We start from the raw sequence: 21,916 nt of genomic DNA, 5'->3' as shown, positions 1-21,916 counted from the left end.
ATCCATTCCCCCCCTTGGCCCGCTTATATTCCCCCCCCCCTCTCTTCTCCACCCGCTCGCCTCACCCTCCCCTCAGCCTCATTCCCCCCCCCCTTGGCCCGCTATCCCCACCCTCTTTTTCCCCCCCCACACCATTGACTTCTCCCCCCTCCTCTCATCCTTGACACACCATGCAAGACAGAGAATAGGACACCCCCCCCCCCCCCCCCCCGCCCCTCCCCCCTCCCCTCACTCACACACGCACTCTCCCCCCCCCCCCCCACGGTGGGCATCCTCCATAGAACCCCCTCTCTCTCCTATCCACGCCACCTCATCCCCTCTCTCTCTCTCTTCCGTTTTAGCCCGAAGGCGCAACGCAAAATACGCATGCACACCCCCCACCACACACTCACTCACCCTCACCCTCTCCCTCCCTCATACACACACACACACACACACACACACACACACACACACACACACACACACACACACACACACATACCTCCAATCCCCTCTCCCTCCCCCGTGCTCTATTACACATCAAGTCCGCACGCCATCTCTCTCTCTCTCTCCCTCTCGGCCTGTACAGGCACACCGCAGGGCTTCTCTCCCTCTCGCTCTATACACACACACACACACACACACACACACACACACACCACGCATACACAAACACACGCACGCAATCACGCACACACACCCTCCCCCCCCCCCCCCCCCCCCCCCCCCCCCCCCCCCACCCCTCATCTTCGTGTAGCTGCCGCTGGCTGCCAACAAAAATAAAATAAAATATAAAAACATACATAATATATACATTATATAGATAAACCCAGTTCCCACCGCATGCTTGCGCACACATACAAATACACACACACACACACACCCATATATATATATATATATATATATACACATACACACACGCATATACGCACATAAATACAAGGAAAAACGAAGGATTCCACGACTATGATGACAACGAAAAAGAAGGATGACTCAACTCGCGTGCCGCCAACAACAAAAGGAGGAAATGCGTCAAAGGCATGCCCCGGCCGACCCCAAAAAGAAGTACCCTCTACACCGATGCACCGGCAACACGCAACCACGATGCCATTTTCAGTTATTTATAGGGTATTTTCATCATTTCTTCAGTTTTCACCCAAGCCATTGTAAAATTTCCCTTTTTGGAAATTTCCTCTCTCTAGGTGATGGTCACAAAGGCCCACCTAGAGATTCTCATCTTTTAATAAACCTCCTAAAACAAAGCAAGGGTCAAGCACACTGGGCCCACCACTTGCTTTGTCTTCCCGATTAAGCTTACCTTAATCACACCGGGATTACCATAATCCTAGCAGCCAACACCTATAAATTGGCATTGAGAGGTCACTATCGAGGGGGGGGGGGGGGCAGTTCATGAGAAGTCAGCACTTGGTAGAGTGTAGTGGGAAGAGTTGACACTATCACCATCACATGGAGGGGGCTTGTGTGTTGGGTTTGCCTTGGGAATAGCACCATGCGAAGGAAGCCACGTCCATCTCTCGAATCCAATGGTCAATGCACACACGTATACACGCTCTTGGTAGCAAGCTTCACAATCATTGAGTCCTCTTAGAGAACGCACCAAGTAGTTTGCACCACCTTCTCTCCCTACCTCTCTACCACCACGGCGTGCCATTTGTAAATACTGCAGAAATAATTCTCCCTCACACCCCCGAGGGTTATCATCATTTGCAAATCTGTCCCTCTCTCTCTCTCTCTCTCTCTCTCTCTCTCTCTCTCTCTCTCTCTCTCTCTCTCTCTCTCTCTCTCTCTCTCTCTCTCTCTCGGTGTGTAAGTTTGTGATGTTCATATCATCATGGTTTGCGTCCTTGCCGCTCAAATCTAGGTGGTGCCCCCTGTTTGATTTACCGTGATAGGCTCGAGGCGCTCCATTCATCCTCTGGCGTTTTAGAGGCCTTCGGGGTTCGGGGTCCGCTTTGCTCCCGGCATTTGGTGCCCCCACTGAGGACGTATTTCTAAGACCCTTCAATTTACAATGCTAAAAGTGACACCCACTATCCATCATGGACGAATGGCTGAAGGAATGTTCTAACCAGAGGACAAAAGAAGAGCAGACGAAGGAGGCACTGGCCGCCTTCATTGAAGTACTACTGCCAGGCTGTAGTGTCATGAGTATTCAAGAGGTAAATTCTCCATCTTGTGTTGCTCATTCTAACCATAAATTGAGAGCATCAGGAGGGAGGTCGGTGAAGTGCCATCACTGTTGTCAACCAAGACACACTGTCAATGAGTGCCATCAACGAAGGCAGCAAAAGGGCTGAAATCGTCTACATCAACATTCATCGCGAAGAAGTCATTCACATCAAGGAAGGGAAGAAAATGGTGAGGCCTATTTTCCCTAAAGAAACTGCAATTAAAGTTATAACTCCAAAGTGGCCTAAAGGGGCTTCTCGAGCCAAAGGTAAGGAGAAGATAAGCCAGTCTGGAAACACATCACCCAAAGGGAGAAGCATCTGGCCAAGAAAGTGCTTCAAGCTCAAAAATCCGGGTTGTACCCAGCTTGTTAAAGAGGAACTCACTCGAAGCTAAGCGGCAGAAAGTCGCCTTCTACCGATTTGCATGACGCATGCGAGTGCTACCAATCCACTTCGACAATCCTGAAGAACAAGTGGTAAGAAGATTCCCATGTCCTAGGAAAGAGTGGTTCGGTTACTGCTCTCACTGTTTTGGAAAGCGAGTGGAGGATCTTCCTCCTCTCCCTATACAACTTATCCTGAAGAAGCTCTCTACCACGGGTGAAACCCAGTGGGCCGGGGACGAGTTGCAACTAAATGGAGTAGAATTCACGCAACACTCCGACTATGGAAATTACCAGCAATTTCTACTAGCTAAGAGGCTAGGAATGGTCAGACGTGTCGCCATCACCCTGTACGTGCTGAGCAACGAACGAAAGGTAGAGCCCATAAAAGGCGACGACCTCTTGTGGATGTGCCGACTCATCAACACTGGTATGGTAAGAGTATAAGTAAGTATTCCACCCTTTGTGCATGATGGAAAATGGGCCGACGACATTCCTGTTCAGATTCCTGCAGCATATGCATGTGAATATCTATGTAGATAGGAAAGTCTTCTACTAACAGAAGATCGTATACCTATTCGGTGCGGCGGTACTAGGAGAAATCCTCAATTCCCCGAACCCTATTATTCTCCCCATATTGGATTACCATCATTCGTTTAATGTTTCTATCTTTATCTTGTTTTAACCTATCCACCCACCCCTGTAAAAAGCCGCTATGAGCCGCTACTGTTGTTAATGTATTAGGAAGAAAAAGAAGAAGGTTTGTAATTTCCTGAGTCACTACCATGGCAAGTATTTCCTTCCCCACGTTTAGTGGAAAGAAGGGAGAGGATCTCACCACCGACTTTTTGGATGATTTCGACATTGCTTGTGTCGTCTCCAACAAAGATGATGACGCTTCACGACTTAGAATTTTTCCTCTACTGATGAAAGTAGAGGCCAAGTCCTGGTATAATGCATTGCCCCACGCCACCAAGAATGCATGGGATGTGTTAAGGGCTACTTTTGTAAAGAGGTTTGGTGGAGGCACAACCTCGGAGAAGCTATGGTAGTTACTAACAGAATTAAAGCAGGGAGGTCTGCTAGAGTATGCCACCTACGAGTCCAAATTTGTGGACTTATGGGAGAGATGGGTTGCCTCACTGGAGGAAGGTAAAGGAGCACCTAATTTACTAAAGAAGGATCGTTTCATTGTTGTTCTATGGTCACCGCTTAGAGAGAAGGTGAAGGGAAGGTTTCCTGCAACATATGAGTTGGCAGTCGAAGTAGCCCGCCTTAAAGACAAGAAGCTGCGCATGCAAGCAAGAGTAAACGAGTTAGAGGAAACAAGCTTGTCCCGATCGACCTCAGTGAGACTGCAATAGCCAATCATAGAGTCCAACCGCAGGAGGCATTAGAAGAGTAGCAAGAACTGCTGAGTCGCATCACCACCCAACTAGAGAGTTTATCCGTGCATCTAGTGCAGCAAGGGCATGCACCTGGCAGGAATCTAGAACAAGGAAGAGGACAACAAAGGCAGAACCAAGAGTACCACTGTTACAACTACGGGGAAGATGGCCATGGAATGTACTTCTGCCCACACCGGAGGACGCAAAATTTCATTAGAGGGGGGAGACAGAGTCAGATATCTCCGCCAAGAGCAAGACCACCACCACCTAGGCAACCAGGACTGATCCCACCAATCAAAATTGTTTGACCACCTGTACAACAGTAACCACCACCCGAACCTCTCATTCTGCCACTACCCTCACCACCTGTTGTGAACCAAGTGGTGAGTGTTATTAGCTTGGAGGCTAAAGGGAAGGAAAAGGTAGAAGAATCTATTTGAGATAAGCACAAAGGGAAAGAAAAGGTAGAAGAGGTGGATGCTATGGGAGTGAAGCCTGCCAGGCACGAAGAAGCATCTCAAAGAGAAGAGAAGATGAAAGGGAAGGCCGAGTCTAGCAAGCAAGCAGCTAAACCGCGGCAGAAGATAGACATTGTGGACTTCTCATTAGGTGAGTATGCGAAACCCTATGACTTAGTTCAGGATATGTTAATGCAGGGCCCGAAGTTAACGTGGCGCTAATTACTCCACCTTGCACCTAGAATGAGGAGGCAATGGACAAAAATGGTAAGTACCACAAAATCAAGGCCCAGAATAGGGATCTCGATGACATCCTACCAACCATGGACGCTCACATCAAGGGGAAAAGAATCTCCAATGTCTACATAGATGATGGCGCACAAGTATGCATCATGAGTGAAAAGATGATGCACCATCTAGGTCTAGAGGTAAGTAGGCCGGCACCCTGCCAAGCCAAGATGGCAAACAATGTAAGAGTGAAATGCGTGGGCATTGTAAATGCGGTCAAAGTAAATGCATTCAATATAGAAGTGGAGGTAGACATCTTCGTCATGCCACACAAAGGGGAGGGCTACCCCATCATTCTTGGGAGGCCTTGGTTTATGGCTATGGAAGCTAAACAAGACTGGAGCACCGGGATGATTTAGATGAAGGACGCTAAAGGGAAGTCCATATTCTACGACATGAGGACTAGAAAGCAGTTCAACATGATCTTGGAGGCTTCAAAAGATGATTCTACCAGCGACTATTCGTCTACCTTAGGAGAAGAGACAACCACCACTGACGGAAGTGACAGTAGCATCGAAGTGATGGGGGTCATTCTTAAAGACCCAAACAGATTGACACAATATGAGACACCCTTGACAAACCAAGAGGGATCATCAGGTATGCAGTCCTTGGAGGATGCTGGTAAGTTACAAAAATGCTCTCAAATGAGTTAACCAATGAAGAAAGGAAGGAGTATGTCTCCATGTTGGGTAACTTCACTACTTTGTTCATTGATGGCTATGATAAGATCACAAGAGTTACAATAGTGCAACACCACATAAAACTCAAGGAAGGCAGTAAACCCGTAGTACAAAATCTCAGAAGACTTGGAGTAATCCAACCAGAGGCACTGCTTAAAGAAGTGAGAAGTTTGCTACAAGCAGGTTTCATCTACCCTATGGAAGACTCAGAATGGGTCTCCCTAGTAGTAGTCACACCAAAAAAAATTGGTAAGTGAAGAGGCTGTGTGGATTATAAACCTCTCAATGCAGCCACGAAGAGGGATCACTTTCCCCTCCCATTCTAGGATGAAATACTCAATGAAGTGGCAGGTCACGAACGATACACAGTGTGCGATGGCTACTCAGGATACTTCCAGATTAGCATTGCGGAAGAATAAAAGAAGAAGACAACCTTCATCACACCTTGGGGATGTTTTTCCTACAGAGTGATGCCGTTTGGCCTCACTAACGCCCCGGACACATTTTAGCGCTATGTTACTTTTGTTTTCCAACCCTACTTTGGAACATCGAAACGGATTTTCATAGATGATTTTTGCATCTATAGTTCACGAGCCCTTCATTTAAGCAAAGTCTATGATGGCTTAACCAGGCTACAAACCTTGGGTGGCCAGCTCAACGTGGATAAGTGTCACATTGGTGAAAGCAAAGTCACTCTCCTCGGTCATGTAATTTCAACAAAAGGGATCGAGGCTGACCCTAGCAAGATTCAAGCCCTGGTATCTTTGTCGTCACCCACCACCGCTAAGCAATACGTAAGCAAGTTCATTCACTTGCTATCTCAAGTGGTCCTTCCCGTGAGGGATGTCTTCTCATGGAGTGAAGAGAATGAGCAGTAGTTTACTGAGGTAAAGCAAATCCTAGCCAAGCTTCCCACTATTTCACCTCCTAAGTGGGACGAGCCATTTTATGTGAACCCTAGTGTGGGAAGTGATACACTCGGAGCCGTGCTAATGCAAAAGGACCCCAAAACTTCTTTCATGCATCCTATTTACTTCTCTAATCGGGTCATGACCCCATCAAAAAAGGGATTTACCGAAGTAGAACACATGGTTCTGGCACTAATGTTTGCTACCACAAAGTTCCGCTCCTATCTCCTGCCTAGACCCTTTGTAATCCTGACAATGGAAGATGTTTTCCCATATGTAATGCGACACATGGATGTCTCATCTAGGATCTCAAAATGGTTGATTAGATTACAAGAGTTCGACTACACCATGCAAGTAGAAAACTCCACCAGGGCTAGTTTAGCGGGAATTCTCACTCATCGCCATTATGAGAAGAAGCTGAAGGTCAACACGGAAGAAAAGGAAGAAACACCAATGGTAGAAAGTTCTAAGCTAGAAAGAGCTCACTCTCTTTTCTTTGACGGAGCATACAAGAGAAGAATGGATCAGTCTACAGCAGCAGGCATAGTCATTTTCAATGAACAGCAAGAAAGAGTGTTCTCCATCGGGCATTTATTACACTCCCACTCCAACAATGAAGCAGAATATGAAGCCCTAATTCTTGGGTTGGAACAATGTATTTCACAAGGAATTCAGCGCCTAATGATTCTTTGCTTTTGATAAGGTAGATAAATGGCACCTGGGATTGTAAGAATCAGGTTTTACTTGGTCAACTATGCCAAGTTAAGGACCTTCTAAAGAAGTTTGAAGCAGTGAAGCTATTTCATGTCCCCAGAGCAGAAAATCAAGAGGCAGATGCTCTAGCCAAAGAAAGAATAGAAGACATTCCCGTAGGAGCATTCAAACTAAAGATACCCCTCTTTCAAGGTAGTGGTGCTATGCCGGATGTCGTCAGTTTTTTAGATACATGAGAATTTCCAGCAGGATACACCAAAGGCCAGAAGCAGTGACTGGTAAGGAAGGCTACTAGGTACCGCCTTGTAAATGACCACTTGTATTGTAAGGGCAAGGATCAACTTCTCAGGCGAGTGCCAACCTCCAGCGAGATCCCAGAGGTAATTTCAAGTTTCCATGATGGCATCTGCGGTGGTCATTTTGCTCTAGACACCACTAGTAGGAAGATTCAACAAACAGGATACTCTTGGCCTAGCTTAAACAGGAATGTACACCTTTGGTGTAAAACATGTAAGGCCTGTCAAATGGCCAGTGATCGCACCTTAACCTACGAGCCACAAAATCCTATCATCTCATATGGTCCATTTGAGAAATGGGGAATAGATGAAATCGGTCCTTTACAAGGGCCCAATCAGGTAGACTGTACATCATAGTGGGTGTAGACTACATGACTCGATGGGTAGAAGCAACAACCACCACCCGCATTACAGCCCAAGAGGTAGCAAACGTTCATTTTTTAGCATATCTCTTGCCGTTTTGACACTCTTCTTGAGATAATATCAGATAGAGGACCAGGATTCAGAAGTGATTTGGTGGGATAACTGATGAAGAAGTTAGGCATCACACGTCGACATTCCACACCATACTATCCACAATGCAATGGTCTGGTAGATAAGGTAAACGGAATGATTTGCAAAATCATCACAAAGCAGGTGAACAATCACACAGGGGACTAGGATAAACATCTCATGGCAGCTCTTTGGGCCTACAAAACAACGTTTCAAACATCACTAGGTTTCACCCCTTTCCATCTAGTTTATGGGAAGGAGGCAATTCTACCCATTGAGGTACAGATAGCCAGCTTACGAGTTTTGGCTAGCCAGATACATCGTCCGATTGTAAATCTTTGAAACCACATCTTGGATCTGGAGAGACTCCAACTAGATAGGGAAGAAGCAATCAATCACTATGCATCGCAGGCAGAACGAAACTGGCTCACTTTCAATCAAGGGCTTAAAGAAAAGGGACTGAAAAAAGGTATGTTAGTGCTGAGATACGACAACAAATTTTTGACACCAGGCGGGACAAGAAATTTCAACCCAGATGGGAAGGGCCATTCATCATCAAGAAACGCTATGACAACGACAGCTATAAGCTGATGGAAGCAGATGGGAGAATTCACAAGACTAGGGTCAATGGATGGAGACTGAAAAGGTATTTTCTTAGGTTTGATCCACAATTCATGCTAGACATTCCAGAAGAGGGAGAACCCTCTAACTCCACAGCTGAAGATGCAGAAGACGGACTAGAGACATGAATGCCTCTAGCCAAAGGGAGAGGGCTAATGATGGCCGATTTTTGAAAATCATAGAAAAAACAATATTTTTTTATTTTTTTTTTGCTGGAGCCTTGGCGACACTGTTGGAAGGCTTGGCACCGCATGGTAAACCTCACGACACCCTACCATGGCACACCCCCCCCCCCCCCCCCCCCCCCCCCCCCCCCCCACCTTGGATTGGCCGGCCTTATCACCCTCAGGCCCCGGCTTGTCTATACCCCAGCCTAGTCGGCCGCCCTCGGTTTTAGATACCCCTTCTCTCTTCCCCCGTAGTTTATTCCCCCGGTGGGCATCGGATGAAATAACCCCCCCCCCCCCCTGTCTCTCTCTCATTTTCCCTACATACCACTCTCTAATATCCTCTCTCTCTCTCACCCACACCCCCCCCCTTACTGGCCACCCTCGGCCAGCCGCAAGCCTCAAGCACTCACCCCGACCCCTCTTTCATTTTCCCTCTCACGCTCCCTTTGTGTCGAGCCGCATGTGAACTCCCACTCTCTTGTATTCTTATCCATCCCCCCCCCCCCCCCCTGGCCCGCTTATATTCTCCCCCCCTCTCTTCCCCACCCGCTCGCCTCACCCTCCCCTCAGCCTCATTCCCCCCCCCCCCCCCCCCCCCCCCCACACCATTGACTTCTCCCCCTCCTCTCATCCTTGAGACACCCTGCAAGACAGAGAATAGGACACCCCCCCCCCCTCCTCACTCACACACTCCCCCCCCACAATGGGCATCCGCCATAGAACCCCTTCTCTCTTCTATCCATGCCACCTCATCCCCTCCATCTCTCCATTCCGTTTGAGCCCGAAGGCGCAACGCAAATTATGGATGCACACCCCCCACCACACACTTACTCACCCTCACCCTCTCCCTCCCTCACACACACACACACACACACACCTCCAATCCCCTCTCCCTCCCTCGCGCTCTGTTACACATCCAGTTCGCCCGCCATCTCTCTCTCTCTCCCTCTCGGCCTGTACAGGCACAGTGCAGGGCTTCTCTCCCTCTCTCTCTATATACACACCACACACACACACACACACACACACACCACGTATACACACACACACACGCACTCATGCACACACACCATCCCCCCCCCCCCCCCCCCCCCCCCCCCACCCCTTATCTTCGCGTAGCTGCCGTTGGCCGCCAACACATTAAAAAAAATTATAAAAAGAAAATTATCTACATTATATAGATAAACCCCACTCCCACCGCACGCTTGCACACACATACAAATACACACACACGCACTCACGCACACACATCCATATATATATACACATCCACCCACATATACACATGCATATACGCACATAAATACAAGGAACAACGAAGGATTCCACGACTATGATGACAAAGAAAAAGAAGGAGGACTCAGGTGCCGCCAACAACAAAAAGAGGAAATGCGTCAAAGGCATGCCCCGCCCGACCCCCAAAAGAAGTACTCTCTACACCGACGCACCGGCAACATGCCATTCGTCGACAACACGCAACCATGATGCCATTTTCAATAATTTATAGGGTATTTTCATCATTTCTTCAGTTTTCACCCAAGCCATTGTACAATTCCCGTTTTTGTAAATATCCTCTCTAGGTGATGGTCACAAAGGCCCACGTAGAGATTCTCATCTTTTAATAAACCTCCTAAAACAAAGCAAGGGTCAACCACACTGGGCCCACCACTTTCTTTGTCTCCCCGATTAAGCTTACCCTAATCACACTGAGATTACCATAATCCAAGTAGCCAAGACCTATAAATTGGCATTGAGAGGTCACTATCGGGGGGGGGGGGGGCAGTTCATTAGAAGTCAGCACTTGGTAGAGTGTAGTGGGAAGAGTTGACACTAGCACCATCACGGGGAGGGGGCTTGTGTGTTGGGTCTGCCTTGGGAATTGCACCATGCGAAGGGAGCCACGTCCATCTCTCGACTCCAATGGTCGATGCACACACGTATACACGCTCTTCGTAGCAAGCTTCACAATCATTGAGTCGTCTTAGAGAACGCACCAAGTAGTTTGCACCACCTCCTCTCCCTACCTCTCTACCACCACGGCATGCCATTTGTAAATACTGCAGAAATAATTCTCCCTCACACCCACGAGGGTTTTCATCATTTGCAAATCTCTCTCTTTCTCTCTCTCTCTCTCTCTCTCTCTCTCTCTCTCTCTCTCTCTCTCTCTCTCTCTCTCTCTCTCTCTCTCTCGGTGTGTAAGTTTGCGGTGTCCATATCATCGTGGTTTGCGTCCTAGCCTCTCAAAGCTAGGTGGTGCCCTCTGTTCGCTTTATCATGGCAGGCTCGAGGCGCGCCATTCGGCCCCCAGTGTTTTAGAGGCCGTCGGGGTTTGGGGTCCGCTTTGCTCCCGTCACCGCATTCTTGTATGAGAATGTATTCACAAGAGATGGACTTCCAATAGAAATTGTCAGTGATAGTGGAACTCATTTCCTCAATGAAGTAATTGAGTATCTACTAAACGTATTTATGGTCATCCATAACAAATCCGCTCCTTATCATCCACAAGCGAATGGACAAGTTGAGCACACAAATAAATTTCTTAGCTCGGTAGTGACTAAAGTGGTTAGTTCAGGATGCGTTGATTGGGAAATGAATCTACATGCTGCTCTATGGGCTTATAGAGTTTCATTCAAGACAACTTTAAATACTACACCCTTTAACCTTGTTTATCGTCTTGATGCCATACTACCGTTGGAATTTATACTACCGACACTAAGAGTAGCTAAAGATCTTGAGTGGATAGGACATGAATTATCAGAGAGTCTTGAATATTTAGAAAAACTTGATGAACAAAGGCTATCAACTACAGCTCACATCAATGCACAAAAACGGAGGCAAAAACTATTTTTTGATTCACATCTAGTAACAAAAATCTTCAAAATAGGGAACCTAGTTTTAGTTTATTCCTTTAAGCAATACATTCTCAAATTCAAGAAAAAGGAAATAGACTGTTTGTCATTGAAGATGTATCTCCAAGTAGAGTAGTTAACCTGTCCACTTTAGATAGTGAACCAATGGCTAACTAGATTGGTTGATGCCGCTTGAAGAAGTACCATTTTTTAACTAACCAATTATGGTTTACTTGAAAAAAATGCATGAAGCAAAGTAGAGAAAGATTAAACGACAGCAAGTTGTTGACAAAGCTCAAGAGGAAGCTTGACTTTGAGTACTCAAGAGGAGAGATGCTTTCAGAAATCAACAAACACCTATTCCCATCAACACTTTGGAACCAGACAAAAGACTATGGGAATCACAAAATGATGCACTATCAATGGATGATGAATGGTTGGATGGAATTGACCTTTGAATCACGGTACAATGGAGCAATCATAGAAAAAATGCATTAGTAGATATCGGTGCATGAAGGAATGAAGTCAGTTATTCTATTTACAAGAAAACTACGAATCAATCTTTAGCATTGGGAATATGTGCTATCAAAGCATGCAGCAAAAAACCAACACCGGCATTGGGAGTGGTTACCTTGACCATGATAGTAAATGGATTTTCATGCCATCATCAGTTTATATGCATACCGGATGACCATATGAATGAAATATGATTCTTGGAATCTCATGGATGCGAACATACAAGGCAGTACCAGACTGGGACACCAATCAACTCAAGCTATCACTTAAAAGAGGACAACTCTTAGTTCCAATTGCACCGAGCAAAGAGGAATGAAAAAGACGTCACCCACAAAAGAAACAAGGGAATACTCCATCTACGTCAGCCTCTAGTCAAGAAAATTGTACAAGCAACATGCAAGGAGTCAGGTAGATTTGGGTATGAAAAGCACAACTCAAAGACAATCCGTCTCAAATTTGGGTGCCCAAAAACTCATCTACAACACTTAAGGAAGTTTTACATCTAACAACTAAAAACAAAACATCTTTCATAAGAGAATCTATCACTAGATGGGTTTGGAAACCAAAGGAGCATTTATCTTTTCCACAAATTGAAAACCCGATAAATCACTCGAAAATTAAATCTCAAAAAACTCCACCACAACTGCTCATCAACCAAAAATTGAAATAGCAATGGAGAGTTAAGTCTCAGCAACCATCCTCATCATTACCGAGAGCTCAAGAAATCAGTATGCCAAAGCATCCAAATGGTACAATCAGACAAAGAGCACATAAATTACAAAATTTTCTATTTAGAAGACATCAACAAGATACCTCGACCACGGAAACCCTTGAGTTAACTATTCAAGACACAACTCTTGCATCGCATATTGATTTGAGTTGCATTGACCTTCAAAGCATGGTAGAACCAACCACAGCTATGCATAGACACAATTTTTCAACCCATGCACACAGTCGTCCCCGAGTAGTTCATCTAGGAGAGGGGAAAGGAAACTTCATTAATAAAGGGCAATGTTGGAAGAGGGAGAAAAAGTTGGATGTTAACATGTGGGGTTTTGGAAAATCATATAATAATGCCCTTAAAAATCATCAACAGGGGAATTTCAGCTGATAAAATCTCCCTGATGAGTGTAAATATTGTATATACTATAAAAAATAGTCCTTTTTCTTATTTTCATTAATTTTTCTTGATATTGGAGCTTAAAAATGGAGAAATCCACCAAAAAGTAATAGAATACTGTTTTTCAATGGATTTTCTTAATTGTTAGTCTTTCCATATTCTTTTTTCATTGCATTTTATTATTTTCTTTGATATTTCAATAAATAGGTCAAAAATTAATAATAAATAGAAAATGAGCTCGGATGGAGAAACTCAAAATATGGTGATGATCACAAGGACAAGAACATGCACAAATGTTTTTTATCAAAATAACAAACGGAAGCAGGAGGCCTAAAATAGGCCGCCAGGGCCTATTTTTGCAAAATTCTCACAGATTGAGCTAACACAATTGAAGACATTTTTTAGTCTAGCGTAGATTTCACGGCCTATTAGGAATAATAGGGAAATATGGGGAAAAGACGTTTTGGAAGTCCGAGTATAAATATCTTAGATAGCCCAAAATCACCTCATTTTCTACTAGTCACCCTTGGATAAGAGAGCTCTCGGCCTACTTCGCGCGCGATTTCCGAAGCCCATAGTCACCCATTTTCAGTGCCGTTGCACACGAGACATGAGGGGTATGTTATAAACTCATCAAAGAACATTTCTATACAGTCGAGTAACAGGTATAGGTCCTAGGAAAAATCCTAGAATCCCAGCCGTGTACAGACTCTTGGGACACAAAAACGACCATAGCGGCCTATTAGCTCAACTGAATTGGACAAGATTTAAATTGTAGCATGCACCTAGATAGTAGAATACTTCCATATCATTAGATGACTACTCGACAAGGGTCCACGGGGTCCCCAAGTAAATAATCTAGGTTTTTTCCACATGCCAAAATTGAATTTTGACTCCACAAGCAGCTTATCGACAAGGTCTTTAAACAATGTACCTAGATGGTTTCAAGAAAATAGTCAAGGAAAGCACTCTAGCAGCAGGAAACACCTTGCAGACTACAAAGCATCAATTCTGACATATGGAGTCAAAATGACTCTGAATGAGCCCAACATGGATAAGCAACATCAGGACTATGTAACGGACAAGTCCATGGCTTCAACAATGACGAAACATCTGTACACAGCAAGTGGTAACAAAAAACAGTGACTGGAGAGTCGACAATAGCACAAAGTGATGCTGACATAAACAAATCTTACCAAACTCATTTTAGGACATGTTTTAGATGTAACAAAGCTATGTAGGTCATAAAAATGTCATTTCAAGTATAAATTTTAGTTCATGTAAATAATTGCAATTATTTACTTTTTTGTAAATTTGACTTGAAAATCATCATTATGCTTCACTTATCACATGTACAGATCTATTTCACGTCACATGTCAAATATGAGCCCAAAATGTCCAGTAATTCTCAGATCTTGTCAAAAAACGCACTAAAATCTCTTCAATCCAAATTTTGAGTTGTTTGTCACATTTTTTATCCAAAACCTCCCATATCTCGTAGAGAGGGTCTATAGCATGTCTAGGACCACTTTGAAAGAAAAAATGATCAAATTGATGAAAATGTAAATAATCACGATTAAATCCAAATCTCATTTTTGACATCATGTGACCAAAGTAGATGATGTGACAAGTCTACCAATCAAGTTCAATCACATTTGGATCTCAAAAACATAAAATCCCTTCATATCTACTGTTTCACAATCTAGAGACCAAATCTGGCACCATTTCCACCATGTACACTCAAAGGAGCTCAAACTTGACTCAGAGTATCTAAAGCACATGTTCTTCACGCCTATGAAGTCAAAAGTGCAAAAATATGAAAAAAACTCCCTTTTGTAAATAATCAAAATTATTTACTTTGTGGATGATTTTTATCTATACATGTTTTTATGCATCTATGCATGCTCCAAAATTGGTTTGAAGCAAAACGGACATCGCTTCTCAGCAATTTAACACTAGGTTGGTAATGTGACACTTTTATGCCCTGGGACACTTTTATGTCCTGTTAAGTGACCAGTTTCCTTGAATTATGTCAAGAGTTTCAAAATGGATTTTGAGGTGCTATATATCTAGAAACATGGTTGTCTCGTGAGCTGAAAAAAACTCGACATTTTTTTGGAATATCAATTCCATCTTCAACCTTGTCCTTGCACAACATTTCACAACCTAAACTGTGTGAAACAACGGGTCCTGTTTTTGGCTTTTTTCAACTTTTTGCAACTATAACACTCTAGAATTCATTTTTGTGAGGTTTATAATGCTAGAGAACTATCTTTAGTAGTCCTCAACATGTCTTGATGCTTCTAGGGAGAAATAAATATTAAAGTTGTAAGTTATACCAGATTACAAAAATTGTCAAATCCTGTTTTTTAGCCAATTTTAGCTCTTCTATGATTGTTTTGGTGGATTTCATGATATCCAAATGCATTTTTGAATTTCTATGTCGCATATTGTAACATATAGCTAATATTCCTTGAGTTTTGGGGCACCTAATACCCTATTTTGCATAGTACACAATGATGGTTGATTTTTCAATTATAGAAGAAAACGAAACATTCTAGTATATCAAGTATAGGATTTTCAATATTGTTAGTTTCTTGTGACAACTACATGCATTTTGTAGGTAGTAACCATATCTAGTCATAAAGATCAAATTTGTCTAGATATTGAATAGTTTCAATGGGATTCTACAACTCATAATGTTGAGCCCAGTTTTTTCATGTTTGTTGTATTTAGCACTTCATCTTTGTCCCCAAGATTCCCCTTGGTAAGAGATGTGTTATTCTTTTGACATGCTCCATGGCTCCTTATGAACATAAAGGACAATATGGAACTAAGAAAACATGCATATATTATTTGTATTGAGCGTGGCTATAGAAACTTTGATGATAGGTTTGCAGAATGGTAAAAATTCAACTTTTTTGTACCTATTTATTTTGGCAAAACAAAAAATAGTGAGTGAGAAGCAATCATATGTTCTGATCACCAACCCATTGAGGTTAACTAGGGAATTTATCTCAAGTCCTACAAAAATCCCTAATCTTATTTTTATGCAACAAAACGTAAGAAATGACTGTTTTGATGAAAATGCACTGGTCCATCAACTTTGGAGGCTTGGTGTGACCAAAAGATGAGAAATTTTACAAGTTTCTTATTTTTTCCATGTGTAGTAGGCCTTGAACTATAACCTCATGAAAGGATTTTACAAAATGAGTGGATCTACTATGGTTTTGGAGGTTTTTTTCAAAACCCTAAAAGGACACTTTTATGTCCTGTTAGGTTACCAACCTAGTGTTAAGACAAAGAGAATGTCAGAGCAAAATTAGTGGAATTTCCTAACTTTGAAACTGTAGTTTTCCTCATAGGCAGAATGCAAGCTGTTGAGAAAGCAAAGAGGAGAAAGACACAAAAAGAAAAGCTACAGGAACTACCACCATATCAGTTGGAGTCCAGTTCTGTTAAAACGGCCAAATTAACCTACCTGTTGAAAGAACAGCTTGAGGAGCACAACAACACAGTCTTGACCGGGAAATTCAAAAGTGAAGATGGAATTTAGGTGAATTGCAAATGCTACCGAAGAAATTCTATGACATAGCAGCTGAGCCAACTACAAAAGAAGCCAATAGGAGGTCGGGACTTCAAGAAATCTATGATCAAGAACCATGCGGAGTAGATTTCCAAAGGGCTTATGAGCTACTGTCGATGATTAAAGAGGATGGATCTGCCCAAATCACAGATCACCAAGGACAAAAAGTCGAGCTAGTCATCAAAAAAGATATAGTGGGTGAAGCACTAAAGCTTCCAACAAAAGGTATGATGATGAGAGTCAGAGATAAGAAAACAGCTGGAACATTCACAAAGAGTACAACTGCCGCCACCTTCTCCAATCTTATGCTAAAGCAAGTAGAGAATCCCACCCGTATATACCACCAACACTTCCACTTCCTTGCCAAGAAGCCACCAAGGTACACTACCCCAAATCATGTTGTTGCAACCACATTCACACAAGTATTGAATTCGTAAGGTAGATAATCCATAAATCATGCTCAGTATGTGCTTACAACTCTCAAGAGTACAAAGAAGGAAGGGAAAGTCACATACTTAGGAGCTCCAAAAGTCCTAACCCAAATTGCATACCATGCCATTGGGATGGACAATAACTTGCCACTAGCCCCATATCAGAACACATGAATAATCACAAAGAAATCTCAACCCTCTCCACAAGCCACAAGATCAAAAAAGAAAGGGAATTACAAGTCACTCAGCTGAAAGTTCACTTGATGCCCATAGCAATCAAGAAAGTTATGGTAATGAAGAAAAAAGGGCAAGACGGGAAGATGATAAGAAAGGCCGTGGCCACCCATCAGGAAGAGCCTCCACAGAAGAAGGCAAGGTTCAAAAGGCAAAAGGAAGCTTATGAAGGAAGTCGAAAATCTCCAAGACAAACCTCGGCTCTATGGAATACAAGGGAAGTCATGGGTCCCAGGGCCAAAAACTCTGAGAAAAAGCTCCAAGAAGATCGTATAGAAATGCTAGAAAGGACGTATGCAGAAGTTGAAGCCCTAAAAATACAAGAGGCATTAGTTGAAGCTCAAAGAAACTCCAGAGAAGAATCAATTGCTCAACAACCACAGCAAGTAGAAGTTTAGAAACCAACTTAAACACAACATGAAAGGGAGGCGATGTCTGTGCAACTACCCTCAACCAATATCAAATAGGGGGATTAGCCTCTTCCTAGTCCAGGTTCTTCAACTGGCTAATAAGATGAAATCATGGAGATAAATGGAAATGGGTTAAATAAAGAGAAGCAAGCCATCCAAGATCAACGACCAGAAACAAACAAAGATGAGGTTGGACCTTCCAAAGATCCTCCGGCAAAATCGAAAGAGTGGGATAGGACTAATGAAGTTATCACTCAAGTCAATGAATATGCAAAGCATATGCATCTGATGACTAAGAAAATGCAGACAACAACTCTTAGCCGCAGTGCTAAAGCTCGAGAACTTGAACAGGTGATTGATGCGCTCCAAGGCGAGCTTGAAGATATAATGAATATCATTGAAAATCTTCAAAGAGAAATCAAAGAGCTCAAGAATGAAGTATAACAACATCAAAACTTCAAATAAAAGCAAGAAATGGAGATGTAAGAGTTAGGAGAACTCCTCACAAAGTTATCAGATGCCTGTAAAAACAAAGAGCATCAACAACTGACTAAAGAGACACGAAGTCATGTACAAAATCTCCAGATACAGTTGAATGTTGGTTCAAACCTTTGCACAAAGGATGGAATGTAAAGAATGTAAATAACTATTGGACTATAATTATTGGTTGTTTTATGAAAAAGTTATTTATGTGCATAATGGATAAAAAATTGAGTGATTGGACTGAAGAGAACAGCAAGCGTGCAAAAGGACAAGTGGGTTTTTGTCTACACCATAGCACCATTGATCATCTTGTCACTCTTCATGCTCTCATGGAGGAAAGTCAATTGAAAGGCAAGTAATTGTATTGTTGTTTTTTAGAATTTAAGAAAGCCTTTGATATGATTTCACATAACAATTTGTGGCGAAGGATGGAAGAGCTCCAAGTGCCAAGTGAGTTTGTGCTTGCGCTTTCTTGAATCTATGAGAAGGTGATATGAAAATTGCAGATGGGAAGAGGAATTTCAAAACAAATTTCAAGAACTATTGGGTTAAACAAGGATTTCCATTGTCACCAGCTTTCTTTGGTCTAAGCATTGATCAATTGGAACAAAGGGTACTTGAATTTATGGAAGGAGAGGCATTAAAGAGGTCACTATTTGCAATGCAGTAATCATGGTTTGCTATATGCGGATGATGTAGTGCTTCTAGCGCACACTTTAGAGGATGAAAAAAAGATTATGGTTGTCTTGAGAGATTTTGCTTTCATAGTGGGCTGATTGTGAATGAATCCAAAACAAAGATTATGCTTGTGAAAACCAACCATAAGGAGAAGCCATGCATTATGTATAGCAATGAGACACTTGAAGTTGTTGAGAGCTTTAAGTACCTTAGCCTTGAGGTTTTAACCAATAACAAGTGGCATGAATGTGATATGCAACATTTAGAAGCTGGAAAGAGAGCGTGCTATGCATTTGAGAACATGTGTAATGCGGGAAATGTCAAGTGTTGGGTTCTCAAGAAGTATCTTTTTGACACATTGGTGACACCGGTTCTTCTTTATGGAGTTGAAGTGAGGGGTGAAAGCATCTCAAAGCCTACTTGAGTTTGAGAATGTTCAAAAGCGTTTTCTTACTGACTTTCTCCAAGTTAAGACACAAACAACATATATGATCCTACTTCCTGAGTCAAGATCTCTTCCAATTGAAATTATGAGCATGAAAAGGGTACATGATAAAGATGCATCAAAATCCATCACATCGACTTCCTACAATTGCATGGGAAGCAAGAAAAGAACTTCAAAATATGCACAAAAGCAAGATCTTGAGCACAGAATGGATGCAAGGCATAAAGAAGTGGTTTGGAACATGGGACACATTACACTTGCTACATGATGCCTCAATTGAATCCCAAGTGAATGAAGCTTTTGTACACTACAACAAAAAAAGGTGACTTAGACGCAGATTTCGACGCTATACGTTAAAGCATGCGTCAAAATATTCGTCCCTGTGAAACCGTTGAAATATGCGTCGATATCTGTGTCGAAAGGCATTGTTTTTGACGCGTATTTTGACGTCCCTATCAACGCATATTTCGACGATCATATTAAAAAAAAAAAATCTTGGGCAAAGGACAGGTAGCCAGACTCCCTGTCCTCTGCCCAAGAAAGCGAGTAGCACCAAAATCAACCGTGCTCCCGCAAAAATTTCGGCAGAGTTCCCTTCGTTTTAACATAAACTTTTTTTAAAAAACCATATGTATACGCCTCCTACATGATATCCATGTAGGATCTCACATGAGATTTAAGGCAAATGAAAGAAATGAAACGAACTTTGTGCAAAACCATAACCAAATTAAAATGATAACCATAACGAACTTCATATATAACGAACTTTGTGCAAAACCATAACCATAACCATATTGATCAAAACCATAATTTTAACCATAACCATAAACAAAACAATAACCATAACCATGTCTATACAAAAAAGAGTCACAGAGATGTGTCCGTGTCTCACAAAACATATATAGAAATCCATTGATGACTCCGCGTCACAACCTGCACATAAAAGGACAAGTCACAAAATTAGTATTGATATTACTTCACATATACTTAATTAATTAAATCAACTCACACATATTAACGTTCCACCTCAATCAATCAGCAAGACTCTAAGGCCTCCCAATATACAGGCTCTCTTGCGCCGGTAGCAAGATCATTTAATACTTCATAAATGCCTCTCCCATATCCATTTGTCTCTTCCTGGCATGTTGGGGCTCGACGCATTGCAAGATTCTGCGTTTATACAAAAACCAAAGTAATTAAGAATACATGATTCATCCTATTTTTAAAAAAACGCCATAGCTAGGATTAGATTGGAAACTCACAAACTCATAGCAAAAGGTGTCGAAGCCTCCGCTGCCAAGATGAGATGTGTCCCTAGTCATTTGTAGTATCTCTGCGGCCTGACGCTGCAGTCTGAACCGCGTGTCCGCCGCTCTCTGCTCATCCTCCCTGATCTACTATCAAGTCTTGTGTGAGATGCCCGAAGGCTTCAACAAGCCGGTCCTGAAAGCCCAACGAGCTGTATCTCGACGATGTTCCACGGTGTCCCGTGCAACACCCTTGATCCACCTACTCGGAAGCTCCTCTGAACCCGGAGTAGGCTTATACTCTCTCATGATGGTCTCCACTATATAATTGATAATGTTGCGATCTTGATCAGGCCAAGGCGTCATAATGTTGGTCGAAAACTGCAGCTCCACGAGCTGGCAAACCCGCTGTCTCATCTTAGTCTCGACTCTATCCTTGTCAACAGAACCATCTGTCCGTACAATATAGACCTTGGAGGCACTAGGATCGTGTGCCCCCCAAGGTGTCCGTGGTGTGCTAAGAGGTGTGTGGAGAGGTGTGCCTGGGTAGGACGGGGGTTGTGAACAAGGAGAGGTCGAAGCATCTCTGGACCCTCCTCCACAGCAACCACCACCTCCACCTGACGATCGCTAAGATCGACGAGTGCGCATGTGCTGCAAGGATGATGATGTACCCGCCTCTGTCGTACCCCTAGGTGTTGAAGCGTCCGTGATGGGAGAACTCACAGGAGTCGTACCCATAGGCGTCCCCTCCATAGGTGTACCCCCCATAGGTGCTGGACCCTCGGGTGTGAAGCCCGAAGGTGTGGTACCTGTGCCTCTTGCTACCCAATACTGAGACGCATATGCCATCTGACTAGGCGTCATCCGTGTGATGAAGCCCATAAATGCATCCGCACTCATAGAAGCGGGATCTGGATACTGGTCTGCCATACTAAAGTCCTGCACAAAGAAATTAAAAGAAAGCGTCAGAACACCTTTGTTTAAATTAAGAAAGAGCTTAATTTTAAACCAACTTCTTCACACAAACACTTACAGGCCTTGACTAGTGAGGCATCATCGATAAGATCTTGCACCGTATCATCATCTATCTCTAATTGCAGACATAACTCTGCCCCAACTCGTTCTGGAAGATTTTATTCATCCATTGCATCTTCATCTACAAGTGTAATATCTGCATCGTCTGCATCGTCCCTCGCATATCTGTCAGCTTCCTCTGCCATACCTTCGTCCATCTCATCTAATGTCCTAGTAATATCTGCGTCGTTTGGCCAAGTTTCCTCCAGGAGATCTTGCCCTTCAAATACTTGTTTATTTCTTGGAGCAACCTGAACCACAAACC

At 43.2% G+C, this 21,916-nt stretch overlaps 1 pseudogene; it reads right to left on the bottom strand.

Annotated features, from left to right (window-relative positions):
• Positions 1-20,253: 20,253 nt before the first annotated feature.
• On the bottom strand, positions 20,254-21,634 carry LOC147453116 (uncharacterized; annotated as a pseudogene).
• Positions 21,635-21,916: the final 282 nt, after the last annotated feature.

This window comes from Adiantum capillus-veneris, chromosome 8 (genome assembly GCF_014529385.1).
Source record: "Adiantum capillus-veneris isolate H3 chromosome 8, ASM1452938v2, whole genome shotgun sequence".
Lineage (NCBI taxonomy): Eukaryota > Viridiplantae > Streptophyta > Polypodiopsida > Polypodiales > Pteridaceae > Adiantum > Adiantum capillus-veneris.
The sequence above is the reverse complement of the archived record's forward strand: the minus strand, read 5'-3'. Positions and strand labels throughout refer to the sequence as shown.